Raw genomic sequence first — 13962 nt, forward strand, 5'->3', positions numbered from 1 at the left:
TTACGAGTTCCACTCGCTATTGGCATTTGGGAAGAATAATTGTCGGTAAGCCCCTGCATTAGCTCTACTTTCTCGGATATTCTCGTCGCGGTCCCTTCACGAGATGCATATGGGAAGAAGTAACAGTTATGTTGTCCGACTCTTCTCGGAAAGTGCTGTCTCGATATTTCAGTAGTAACCCGCTCCGTGATGCACAACACGTCTGTCACTGAAGTCTGTTGAGCATCGCTGTAACACTTTCGCGCCAACTAAACGATCCCGTGATAAAACGTGCCTGTCCTCATTGGATCTTCTCTATCCCTTATACCAGTCGTACCTGGTAAGGATCCCAGACCGATGAACAGTACAAGACTCGGTCGAACAACCACCTTGTAAACCACTTCCTACGTGGATGAGTTACATTTCCTGTAAGATTCTACCTATGAATTTCAGTCTGGCATCTGCATTTTCTACTGTTTGTTTTTTGTGGTCATTCCACTTGTCACTCTGGACCACTACGCCTAAACTTTTTCGGTAGATACTGTTTTCAGCAATTTGTCGATAATGTAGGTGTGCAGCAGTGAATTTCTTTTCTTATGTACGCGCAGTATGTTATATTTATTTACGTTGAGGGTCAACGGCCAGAGTCTGCAAATCGATGCTGTCTCCTGGCATTGCTACTTACTTATAGACAAGCGCATAATCTGCGAACAGTATTAAAGGCGTTCCTAAGCTTCGTACCACACTCGTGCTCATAAGTTAAGGATAATGCTGATTCATGGTGAAACAACTTTCTGGTGGGCGGTTTGCGAGTTTCAATGCGGCGCATTTGACCTGCCGTCGTCGCACGGTGGCGCTGGCAGCAGTCCACATATGCAGAGGTGTGTTGGTGCATGTCAGAGTACGGTGCAGCGAGTAAGGGTGCAGAGGTTTTCAGACGTGTTAATAGCGACCGTATGTTGAAAATGGCTCAAAGAACACGTATTGATGACGTTGTGAGGGGTAGAATGCGTTGGCAACTGGAGCCTGGTCAAACACAGCAGGTGGTAGAACGGGCCCTCCGTGTGCCGCAAAGTATGATCTCAAGATCATGACAGTGATTCCAGCAGACAGGAAACGTCCACAGTGTACAACATCACAAGAAGACCAATATCTCACCATCAGTGCCTGCAGACGGCCATGGAGTACTGTAGGCAGCCTTGCTCGGGACCTTACCAGAGCCACTGGAACAGCTGTCTCCAGACACACAGCCTACAGACGACTGAACGGACATAGTTTACTCGCCCGGAGACCTGCAAGGTGCATTCCACTGACCCCTGATCGTAGGAGAGCCTGTAAAGCCTGGTGTCAAGAACACAGTACATGGTCATTGGAACAGTGGTGACAGGTTATATTAACGGACGAGTCCAGGTATAGTCTGAAAAGTGATTCTCGCCGGGTTTTCATCTGGCGTGAACCAGGAACCACATACCAACCACTTAATGTCCTTGAAAGGGACCTGTATGGAGGTCGTGGTTTGATGGTGTGCGGTGGCATTATGATTGGTGCAAATACACCCCTGTATGTCTTTGACAGAGGAACTGTAACAGGTCAGGTGTATTGGTACGTCATTTTGCACCAGTACGTCCGCCTTTTCAGGGGTGCAGTGGGTCCCACTTTCCTCCTCATGGATGATAACGCACGGCCCCACCGAGCTGCCACCGTGGAGGAGTACCTTGAAACAGAAGATATCAGGCAAATGGAGTGGCCTGCCTGTTATTCAGATCTAAACTTCATCGAGCACGTCTGGGATGCTCTCGGTCGATGTATCGCTGCACGTCTTCAAACACCTACGACACTTCAGGAGCTCCGATAGGCACTGGTGCAAGAATGGGAGGCTATACCCCAGCAGCTGCTCGACCAACTGATCCAGAGTATGCCGACCCGTTGTGCGGCCTGAGTACGTGTGCATGGTGCATATCCCACATTGATGTCGGGGTACATGCGCAGGAAACAGTGGCGTTTTGTAACACATGTGCTTCGGGACACTTCTCAACCTATCACCAATACCGTGGACTTACATATCTGTATCGTTTGTGTTTCCTATGTGCCAAAATTACTAGCGCCAGTTTTGTGTAGTGCCACGTTGTGTGGCACCACTTTCTGCAATTATCCTTAATTTATGAGCATGAGTGTAGATCATTTATATACATTGTAAACAGTAACGATCCTATCACACTCCCTCGGGGTACTCCGGAAATAACATTTACATCTGCCGATTTTTTTGTGTTAAGAGCGACGTGCAAGGAAGCCTTGAATCCAATCGCAGATCTGGTCCCGTATTCGGTTAAGTCGAATTTTTTCGCTAATGAGAGTGGTAGACGGTCTCAAATGCCTTCCTAAGGCTCAAGGAACACAGCATTAACACACTAGCGCTACGTATCTCGTGGAAGAACAGAGCAAGCTGAATTTCGCAAAATCTCTGTTTGCGGAATCCATGTTGATTTTTATAGAGGAGATTATTGTTCTCCAAAAACGTCATAACTATTGAGCATAAAATATATTCCAGATTCTACAACAGATTGACATCAACGATATAGACCTACAATTATATGCATCTGCCCTACGACCCTTCTTGAAAACTGGATGACCTGTGTATTTCTCTAATTGCGAGTTAGGTACCTTTCTTTCCTCCAGCGATCTTCGATAAATTACTGCTGGAAGGATAGCAAGTTCTATCGCATAATCTTCGCAGGATATTATAGCTTTCTCATCTGGTCCTGATGCCTTTCCATTACTAAGCGATTGTAGTTGCTTTTCTGTTTCGCGACCAGTTATCTCAACATTCGCATTTCGACATTCATATGATGACTGAATGGACGGATCGTCTTTAATTCTTAGCACAACAATGCTGAATTTTAGTTCGGGTGACTCAATGATAAAATGCCAGACTGCAAATTCTAAAGGTCCCAGGTTCGATGCCCGCTCACTTATAAGATTTATTTTATCTGTTGCTTATCACTTTTTTCCCCGCTCTGGCAAAGTTTTTTGGTATGAGTTGCACGCTGATTCGGAATCCACGTTAAACTTTATGTCCCCTATAATTGGCTGGGTAAATCAGTTCAAAGGTCGGAGGAGGGCAACGGCATACCACCTCCAACAGGACCACATCTAGTACAGCATTGTGGTGTTCAAAACAATCTTAAGATTGATGACTGCTTTACTTACTTAATGTAACAGGTCTGTCTCTGCGCAATTGGATGTCTCATTTCTTGAGTAAGGTTTCGTTTTTGCAACTTCCAGGTAGTTTTTTCATTTGTCTCCAAGTTGGTACGATTACCGTGTGATTTTGGCTCGAATATTTTCTGTTTGGCAGCTCGTCCTCATCTGAGGATGAGTCGTGTGCTTCACTTGAGTTTGCCCCCCCCCCCCCTTTCCCCTCCTTTTTTTCCGTAAACCTTCGGCTGGGTCAAATCTCTGAGACTTTCCAGGAAATTCGTTGTCATCTCGTTACCTTACGGAACACCCGATGAAGACGTCGGGCTATGGTGTCGAAATACCGTGTTGGGATGCCGCAGACCATCGGCAGGACACCCTGTCTCAACGTGATGACCTCGTCTGGATCGTTGAGTGTAGCTCGAATTCTGTTCGTTGCGTGTTAAGTTTGTTTGGCGTGTCGGTTCTGCATTGTTTTGGCATTCCGTCCTCTTGCCTATTTGGAATAATATGTTTAGTTCTTTCACAGCGCCTGTGTTTTTGATATAGTGATTATCTGTTGCTCAGACTTTCAACAGCTAAATCTTAGTCTTATTAAACGCAGGCAGGCATGACACATAACGGCTTGGATTACTCTATTTCCTCACTAACGTCCCTGTTTTCGACTTTCCAGAAATTCTTGGGTTACTCTATTTCCTCACTAACATCCCTGTTTTCGACTTTCCAGAAATTCTTATCTAACTCTATTCTGCCCACAAACACTACAATAAGTTCAGAAAAGAGATTTGCTGGATTTCTAGAAGTGGCGATTTGGCCCCGATGTGGCGCAAGCTGTCCGAGAAAGTAAACTAAGTCACCGAGCTTAAATAACATGTTCAGAGCTGAGCAGTACTTAGAAAAATGGTAACTCTATAACAACTATCAGTTTTTACATTGAGCAGAACAGATGATTCTGTTACTGGCACTTCTGTCATTAGCTAAGGTAATTTTCACCGTGGAAATTTCTGTAAATGAACAAAGTGATCAAATTGAGTTTTGCTCTCAACAGTTGGTCAAGTAAATTCTGAAGCGTAAGTACAGCAATTAATATTCAACAATGTGATTTTATAAAATTTTTACCATCATTACAAGTCGTGCTCATTGCTGTGCATTGTGACCACATAAACAAAGCGTCTCCATTCTGGACGGTTACCAGCTTCCGTTCTTCCTCTCAGTCTCTTGCCTCAGCTTCCTTAGATTATTATTTCCTCTAATTTTTCTCTATTCCTTCTCACAATATGGCCAAAGAACTGAAGAATTTTTTAGTTGATACGAGAAAAAGGCACCTGGAAATATGAGCTGCTCAATAATAACTTGTTCCTTCAGTCCACTTTCTGCACAGCATCTTGCACCTGCACTAGAGCTGAAATACTTAAACACGCTGCTTGTTTCTGGCCTTAAGGGTCGATGTTTTGCAACCATAAAAGAAGATGGAAAACATGAGTGTTTCAACCATCCAGACTTTTGTGGTGTTCGTTATTGCACTGTTTTGCCAGATCTTGATGAAGTTCTGCATAGCCTATCATCCTAGTGAGATCCCTTTTCTCATCTCATTTTCACAGGTTTCTGTATCACAGATGGTTTACCCTAGGTAGATGAAAGAAACCACGACTTCCAGTACCTGTAATTGACCTATCAGCTGTACTTGTGCTCTTTGATCAATTAGTATGAGTTTGGACTTGCTGAGACGTGAGGTCCAATTCATATGATATACTACTGTCATTTACTTTTGTTAGTTGCTCAGGAATTTCATCTTTGCTGCTGGCTAAAAGCACAGTGTTATCAGCAAATCGGAAGTTGCTAATAGTTCTACGACCAGCTGAGATGCCTTTAGTCCAACCACCAAGAGCATTTCTAATGAAGTGTTCTGTATGAATATTATGCAGTTGGAGGGACAGAACAGAACCCTGCCTCACAGGTTTTGATACACTGCCCATGCCTGACACGGTTCAATACACTGAAGAAATCAGACGTGAGCACTGTTCTTCCCTGTTGCAAGGTGATTATTCTACGGATGATCATTGCTGTCAAGCGTGATGGGACACTGAACACTGTAATCTCCTGCCACAACAGTTCCCAGGCACACAGTCAAAGGCTTTCCTATAATCAAGGAAACAGATGAAGATATGAACACAGAACTCCCGTGATGTCGCGATTGTTTGTCATATACTGAGCATCTGCACTTAAACATGTATGGTGCTGCATATAATACTTGTTGCTCCACAAAGTGCATAGGCCTAGTAGATGGTGTTGCATGTAAGAATTACTCTTGCAGTTGCGTTACTCCACATCAAGTGGACTAGTTTTAGGAATCTTCCCCAACCGACGACCTCCAATTTCAATGGAAATTTGTACAGATATTGCCTCTGCAATAAAATTGAGCTGTGCCAAACTAGACCTCTATACAGAAAAAATTCACGGTTTTGATAGACTTTCAGTAGAGGGATGCAAAAAGTTGTGTGAGTTACGTGTCAATTTTGGCCAAAGTTAAGATGGTTTAAAGCTGAAGCTAGGATTACTGTAAGCAAGATATTTGGCTTAGATGCACATCTTCTTTTGATCTTTATACTGCTGTAGTTTTGACACTGTGTCATTCACCACATTCTTGCTACCTGAGGTCAAAATTGGTGAAATATCAGTCAATAATTTTTACACCATTTTGTGACTCATAATTTTTGAGTAAACTGTGTACTGAATGTCTGTTAGCAGTTCTACAGAGGAGTTACTTATTATTGACCCAACTGAGCTTGTTGTTTTTGAGTAGTCTGTAAGTTATCAATATGTAAACACACCAGCAAAATCTTTTACTTCAGCTTTTTGCACTAAATGTCACTTCCTATGTTACTGATTTTTGTTTCGTTAGGAAGGGTGTGTGTGTTTTCATACCAAAAGAGGCAATAAATGAAGCAAAGAAACTGCATAACATAGTAAACATTGAAGAATCTAACAATAAATGCAAAAAGGCCTGGAGCATAATAAACTCCATTGCTCACACTAAACACAAAGAGGAAATCGCCATTACCCCAGAAGAATTTAATAAATATTGCATTCAGTCCACTGAAGAAATTAGTAGCTCAATAAACAAACCCCCTGAAAATGTACTTAGTATTATGGACAGCTGCTTCGAAAAGCTTCCCCCAAGCACCTTCACTTTCACAGAAGTGAGCCCAAATAATATCCTAAAAAATAGTAAAAAATTTCAAACCTTGAGTTAGTGTTGACCATGGCGCAGGGCACGGACAGCGGAGGGAGCGCGCTGCGGGTGGAGGGTATTTAAATCGGCCGCCGCGGCGACCGAACCCAGTTCCCTCTGAGCAGCCATAGCGTACGGATCTCCGTGCCGGCACGTTCACAGGAGCTCAGTCCGTCAGTTCACCTGATGATGGCGACATGTATGATCGCCAAAATATTGTGCCCGCTGGACACTCTAGACCAGCAGTACACCCGTGGATATTTTGATTATGAAATACGCCGGGAGAAACTCAAGAATCACAGATAGAATCATGTATTTGCTGATGATACTAGTTTAATAGTTAGTGATATGAAGCATTCATTGTACAGTACTGTGGACCATGTCCTACAAGATATACAAAAATGGTTTAGTGCAAACAAGGTAACACTGAATGCAAAAAAAAAAAAAAAAACTAATTATGTGCAATATGGAAAAATAAGTGAGCGTGATGACCTAAATCCCACCATGGAGGGCAGACAACTTGAAAGAGTACAGTGTGAAAAATCCTTGGTATGCACATTGATGAGAAGATAAACTGGAAGGACCATGCGGTGAGCTTAGCACAAAATCTAAATTCAGCATGTTTTGTACTTAGAATAATTTCAAGAGTTTGTAGTAGTGACTGTACCAGATTAGTATATTTTGGCTATTTTCAGTCCGTTGCATCCTATGGGATAGTATTCTGGCGAAGAAGAAATTATCGTCTGAATGAGATTTTCAAATTACGAAAACGTGCTATTCGGATAATGACCCAGAGCCCACCTCAAACACATTGTTGGCCCCTTTTTAAAGCACTGAAAATTTTAACAATTCCATCATTATACATTCTGAAATGTCTGTTGGTGATCAAAAGAAACCAGGACAAAATGAAAACCAGTACACACTACCATAATTATGATACACAACGATGTAGAGATCCCCACTTACAAGCTGTAACAAGGACCCGGAGTCAGAAACATGTATGTAATCTAGGAATCAAACTTTTTAATGCACTACCAAAACATCAAAGAGCTGGAAAATGAGGATAAATTTGAAACTGTTATAAAGAATCACATGCTTGACAAATGTTATTACAGTGTAAGTGAATTTCTATGCTCAACTGTATTAGAATATAAAGAATTACATGCTTGACAAATGTTGTTACAGCATAAGTGAATATCTCTGCGCAACTGTATAAGAATATATGTTTAAATTAATGTGGCAAATGAAATTACATAAATGAATATGTCAGTCAAGCACATAACAAGATTAAGAACCACATGCTTAACAAATGTCACTACAGTATAAGTGAATAACTCTGCTCAACTGTATAAGAATATTGTGTAACATGCAAACTATATTCAAGATTAGTGGAATAACGAAACCGGGTGCCCATTTGCGCGAAGTTTTAAAAGACTGTGGACATTCTTTGAAGCTGGGAAGCAACTGTCTAATAATAGGAGGTGCTAATGATGTTTATAGGAACGAGGGCAAACTCGCCACAAGAGCTCTAAGAAGTACATTACAGAAAATTACAGATGTCAACTTCTTCATTGCCAGTATCCCACAAAGACATGATGTTATAGAAGAATCCTGTGTCAACAAAGAAATCACAGTTACTAATAGGAAATTTGAGAAAATCTGCCGAAGCCTCCCAAATGCCACATATGTGGACGTACCATCCACAGAGAGAAGTCATTTTACAAGGCATGGGCTTCACAGAAATAAACTCGGAAAATCATTCATTAGTCGAGAAATCCTTAATGCAGTGAAGGCAGTTAAGGACAAGAATAGCACAACCATACCACTTCCACCACCAAACACAGCAACTGAAAATTTCCAACAAGAAAATGAAACTGAATCACTGACAACAGGTCCAGCACTAGAATCTCCACTTTCTTCAAAAACAGCTGAGATAAATGATTCAACCAGGACAGAAGTTTCCAAAGCAGCTTCAGCAGATGCAGCTACATACTACGCAACTGCATCATTAACAAGAAAAAAAACGCCTGATGTGCCAACAGCCAATGACCTTTCATCAGTATTGGCCGCTCCTCAGTCTTCAACAGTGAAAGACTTTTCACCATCATCAGCAGTAACAGAAGCAAACAGAAGAAGCACAAGAACCAGGAAACTTACAACTCTGCAGGATTTTTGGTACCCGGCCTCAGTTACAAGACTAACATAAGGCAGATACCTTCAGATACACCAACTTCCAAGTCAAACTGGCAACAGACACCTCCACTGTCACAACAGAAGAATAACCATGCCACCAGCTCATCTAAAGGATTTTTTAGCATCAGGTCTAAAGGGAAAGGCGCCACCAAGATAAGTGAAAACAAATGCCTAACAGTGTTTCACCAAAACATTCAAGCCATAAAGAACAAAGCACAACAGCTAGAAGTAGAATTGGAAAAATTTGATAGCCAAATTTTGTGTATCACTGAACACTGGTGCAAAGGGAAGCAAATTGAAGACATTGCATTAGCCTCATTTGACCTTGCATGTTACTATAGCAGAATCTCAATGAATGGTAGAGGTTCATGTATCTATGTAAAAAAAGGTATGTCATTTAAAGTAAGATATGATCTTTTAGATCTAGGTGAGGACAAACATTTCGAACTTTCCACTGTTGAAATAATAGGACCTGGCATAGCAAAAAAATTAGTCATATTTTGTGTGTACCGCTCTCCCAGTGGAGACATTGATATATCCTTCTCAACACTGAATCAAATCTTAGACAAGGTTTCTGGACCAAAAGCAAATGTAATTATCTGTGGTGACTTAAACATTAATATGATGAAGCCTGATAAGGCTAGCAACATATATGTGAATATTCTAAGCTGTTATGGAATATCCTCCCTTGTTAATTGTCCAGCTAGAATAATGAAAGAATACTCCTCATCTATAGATCATGTAGCTACAGATATTGATGGTAAAAAATGTCATATTGTTGTCCATAACCTGGGCCTAGCAGACCACCTCTGCCAGATCTTAAAAACTAACATTCATGTAGAAACTCCTCCTAAACTTTGTACATACAAAAGAATGTTTTCCAAATCAGCCCTGCATCAGTTTAAATCCCAGCTAGAATATGAAGATTGGAGGGAAGTCTATGCAGAAACCAACGCAAATCAGAAATTTATCAAGTTCATGTCAATTTTTAAACACAGATTTGAAGAGATGTTTCCCAAAACTCTTTATCAAATTAAAACTACAAAGAGAAATCAGTGGGTGACTACAGGTATCAAAAAATCCTCAGAAACTCTTAGATATCTCAACTCCATAAAAAATAATCAATCTAACCCAGAAGTTCTGCAATCCTACAAAAAGTACAGGAAAATTTACAGAAAGGTGTTGCTAGCCGCAAAAAAACTTTCAAACAGCAAAATATAACTTGAAGCTGAAAACAAGAGCAAAGCAGCCTGGAACATCGTCAGACAGGAAACATCTAACTCTGCTAAAAAGGACCTCAATTCACATATTAAAAACAAAGATGTACCAGTAGGTAACCCTAAAAAATTAGCTGATTTTGTAAACTCATATTTCAGTAGTATTGCAAAAAAATTACAGCAGAAATTTCCAGATATGTATGATTTACCTACTCAGAACCAGCCAACAAACTCAATGGTGCTCTTGCCAACTACAGAAAGGGAAGTGGCACTAGTAGTACACCAACTAAAAAATAAAACTTCAGTAGGACTTGATGAAATCCCAGTCTGCGTAATTAAAGATTGTATAGACTCCATAAAGGGCCCATTAACAGACATAATTAATGAATCTTTCGAATCTGGATACTTTCTGGAGTACATAAAACAAGCAAAAGTTATACCTATCCTTAAAAACGGAGATGTGGAAAATGTAGAGAACTACAGGCCGATCTCTATACTGTCTATCATTTCTAAAATAATAGAAATACTAGTCAAAAAGAGACTGCTAAATTACCTGAATAAATATAATCTTCTTTCCAATGACCAATTTGGTTTTAGGCCCGGAAAAGGCACACAATATGCTATAGCACAGTTCACTAAAGTAATTTTAGAAGCACTGGACAAAGGTGAAAATGTAAGTGGTATCTTTTTAGACTTGTCCAAGGCCTTTGATACAGTTGACCACAAAATCTTACTTCATAAATTAGGGCAAATAGGAATAAGAGGTGTGACAAAGAAGTGGTTCAAATCATACTTGGAAAACAGAGTTCAACGAGTTGAGATATCACAAGTTTCAAACAATTCCCTTATAAAACACCTGTCTGACCCAGAAAATGTGAATATAGGCGTCCCACAGGGAAGTGTATTAGGCCCAATATTGTTTCTTATATACATTAACGACTTCCCACAAAGTATCAGACATGGCGAAAAAATAGTAATAACAGGTGAAAATCCAACACAACTGTCAGAAAGAGCAAACGAGGCTCTCAATGATGTCCACAACTGGTCATTAAAAAATAAAGTAACCCTAAATGTAAAGAAAACTAACTATATTATCTTCCAATTGAACAAAAAAACAATGCCACTAGAATAAAAGTTAATAATAATGAATTAGAATGTGTAACAAGTGCCAAATTCTTAGGGATGAATGTAGACAGCCAACTGAAATGGACAAACCATGTCAACATTTTGGCAAAGAAATTATCCACAGCATGCTATGCTCTTAGAATCCTTGCACCGGTATGCAATAATACCTGTCTTAAAATAAAATTTTACGGATATCTACACTCAGTCCTCAGCTATGGGATCATGTTTTGGGGAACAAGTGCCATAACATACAAACTGTGTTCAAAGTACAAAAAAGAGCCATAAGGATACTAACAAATAGCAACAACAGGGCCCACTGTCTAGAATTATTTAGAAAGCTAGGAATTCTAACTGTTTCTTGTGAGTATATCTTTCAGAACATAATGTTCATTAAGAAAAATCTCAACATGTACAACACAAACAGCCTAATACATGACCATGAAACAAGAGCTTGTCACCACCTCCATCTAGATAGAAAGAACAAGGCAAAGACGCAAAAAAGTATATTTTATAATGGGATAAAACTGTATAACAAATTACCACAAGAAATTAAAGAAATAAATGAGCCCCTCACTTTCAGACAAAAGCTTAAAACCTTTTTAGTAAGTAAAAGTTGTTATACTGTAAAAGAATATTTAACATAGATGTAGATTATTAGCAACATATGACATTATCACCAAAATATTATGTAATTATAAATATGTGTATGACTAGTTATAAAAACTACACAAAATATGAGAAACCTGTTTAATTGTAAATGTATGTGTGCTCATGTGTTGTAATCAGACGACATCCATACAATATTTATTGTTCCACAGATGAATAAATAAATAAATAAATATAATAAATGTGACAAATGAAATCACAACATCAAGGAATAGGTCTGTCAAGCACATAAGAAATTATGTTATAAAAGTACTTATTAGTTGTATATTGTATTAAACATAAGATAGATTTGTATGAATTCAGCCTGGAAAAAAAGTTTGTAAATATATTATATAGTTGTTAAAATGTATCCTGACAAATGTGATCATTGGGATGATAATAAATAAATAAAAGCTAGAACGGCTAAGTTAGGAAAGTTCACAAAAATTGTAACTAATGTCCCAGAGTGAGATATACAAGAACTTGCTACTCTGTTACCCTTCTTGAGGGCTTCAGATACTGAAAATGTGGAACATGTGGCAACTGTGGAAAGCATCAGCTTAGGTTTGTCAGGTTGCGACCATTTCCCATTCTCCTCAACAACATCATATCTCAAAATAAGATTCACAATGCTACATGTACAAGTTTTCTCAAGTCCAAAATGTAATTTGTGGCCAGATTGCAATTTGTGCTGAGTTAAGCAAGATACATTTGTGCAACAAAATTCTTATGATCATTGTTGTAGATACTGGAATGGTCATTATGATCTGCTCAGTGAGCAGAGGTAAAAATGTTTCTTCAAATGTTGAGGTTTTCAAATGTAAACACTTGTTTCAAAAAGTTAGTTGGTACTGTTGCTTGATTCCGAATTTGAGGATTTGAGCAGGATGGTCAAAAAAGGTAGAAAGCCTAAAACAGAATATGGGTGATTATATTTATTTATTTATTTTTCCATATAAATCTCTTTTTCAGTACATATAATGTGCACAGGATATTGGACAGAAAACCTTTTTAGCTATTGGTTTTCCAAATGTCAAACATACATTATTAAAATTTTTATAACAAATTGGATCTATACAGTTAATAATTACAAATATTTTTAAAATAATGTATATTTATAACTTATTTGTGCAAATAAAGATACAAATTACATTTTTTCTTTCATAAGATACTGTGAGATGGAATAGTAGCAGTAGTTCAGGAAGAGATTTTATGTCTTGGTAATCTGTAGTAAAGTTTTGTTCCTGCATGGTATACGCCTTTTTGGCATAATGTGGTGTTACAATGATTAACATGTATGTCACTGTCTGACCTGGTACTGTAATCATGGACACTTTTGTTTGGAGGAAAAAAGTTTTCTTTTCTCAGTATGCTTTTTTGACATGCATGACTACTTCCATTATATAAATGCAGGGAAGGGATAGGATCTTTAGATCTTTAAAGAAAGGTTTGCATGGTTTTCTACTTCTCACTTGTTTCATTACTCTTATAATTGCCTTTTGTTTTCTGAAAACTGTTATGGCCTGGTGTATATTTCCCCAGAAAATGATACCGTGCTTAAGTATTGTATGTACACGAGCAAAGTATACAGCCCTAACTGTTTCTGCACTAGTATTGTTGCAAAGAATTCTTACTACATAGCTCATTTTTGATAGTTTTTAATTTAGGGATGTGATATGAATGCTCCATTTGAGATTTTCCTGGATATGAATCCCAAGAAATTTCGTTGCATTGACAGCCCTAATGTTCTGGTTATCTATACATATTACGGGTTGTGCTGCATTTTTATTTTGATCAGTGTGGAAATTCATGAGTACCATTTTTTGGGGATTAACTATTAGCCTGATTCTATTAAACCATTCAGACACTCCTTTTGTAATATCTTTTGCAGATGCAGTAAGGTTTTATTCTTTATTCCCTTCAATCAATAGACTGGTGTCATCTGCAAACAGTACTGGTTCAGAATCCCTAACGTGTGATGGGAAATCATTAATGTAAACCCAAAAAAGAAAGGGACCTAAAATGGAGCCTTGTAGAACACCATGACTTAGTCCACATGGTTCTGAAAGGTGTACCTGGAGTTCATTTCCTTCCATGTACATAATTTCAGTTACCTGAGAGCGATATTTCAAATATGATTTGATCCACTGATTTGGCACACCTCTTACACCATACCATTCAAGCTTCCTCAGGAGTACAGAATGATCAATCACACGAAAAACTTTTGTTAGGTCCAAGAATAAACCTAAGATATTTCTGTAGCTGCCCACTGTATTTAAGACATGGTTTATCAGATTGAAAGTGCCTCTTTCAATTGATTGCTGTGGTCTGAAGCCATGTTGACATCCAGAAATAATATTATTCTTGTCGAAGAAC

Source organism: Schistocerca serialis, chromosome 7, assembly GCF_023864345.2.
Source record: "Schistocerca serialis cubense isolate TAMUIC-IGC-003099 chromosome 7, iqSchSeri2.2, whole genome shotgun sequence".
Lineage (NCBI taxonomy): Eukaryota > Metazoa > Arthropoda > Insecta > Orthoptera > Acrididae > Schistocerca > Schistocerca serialis.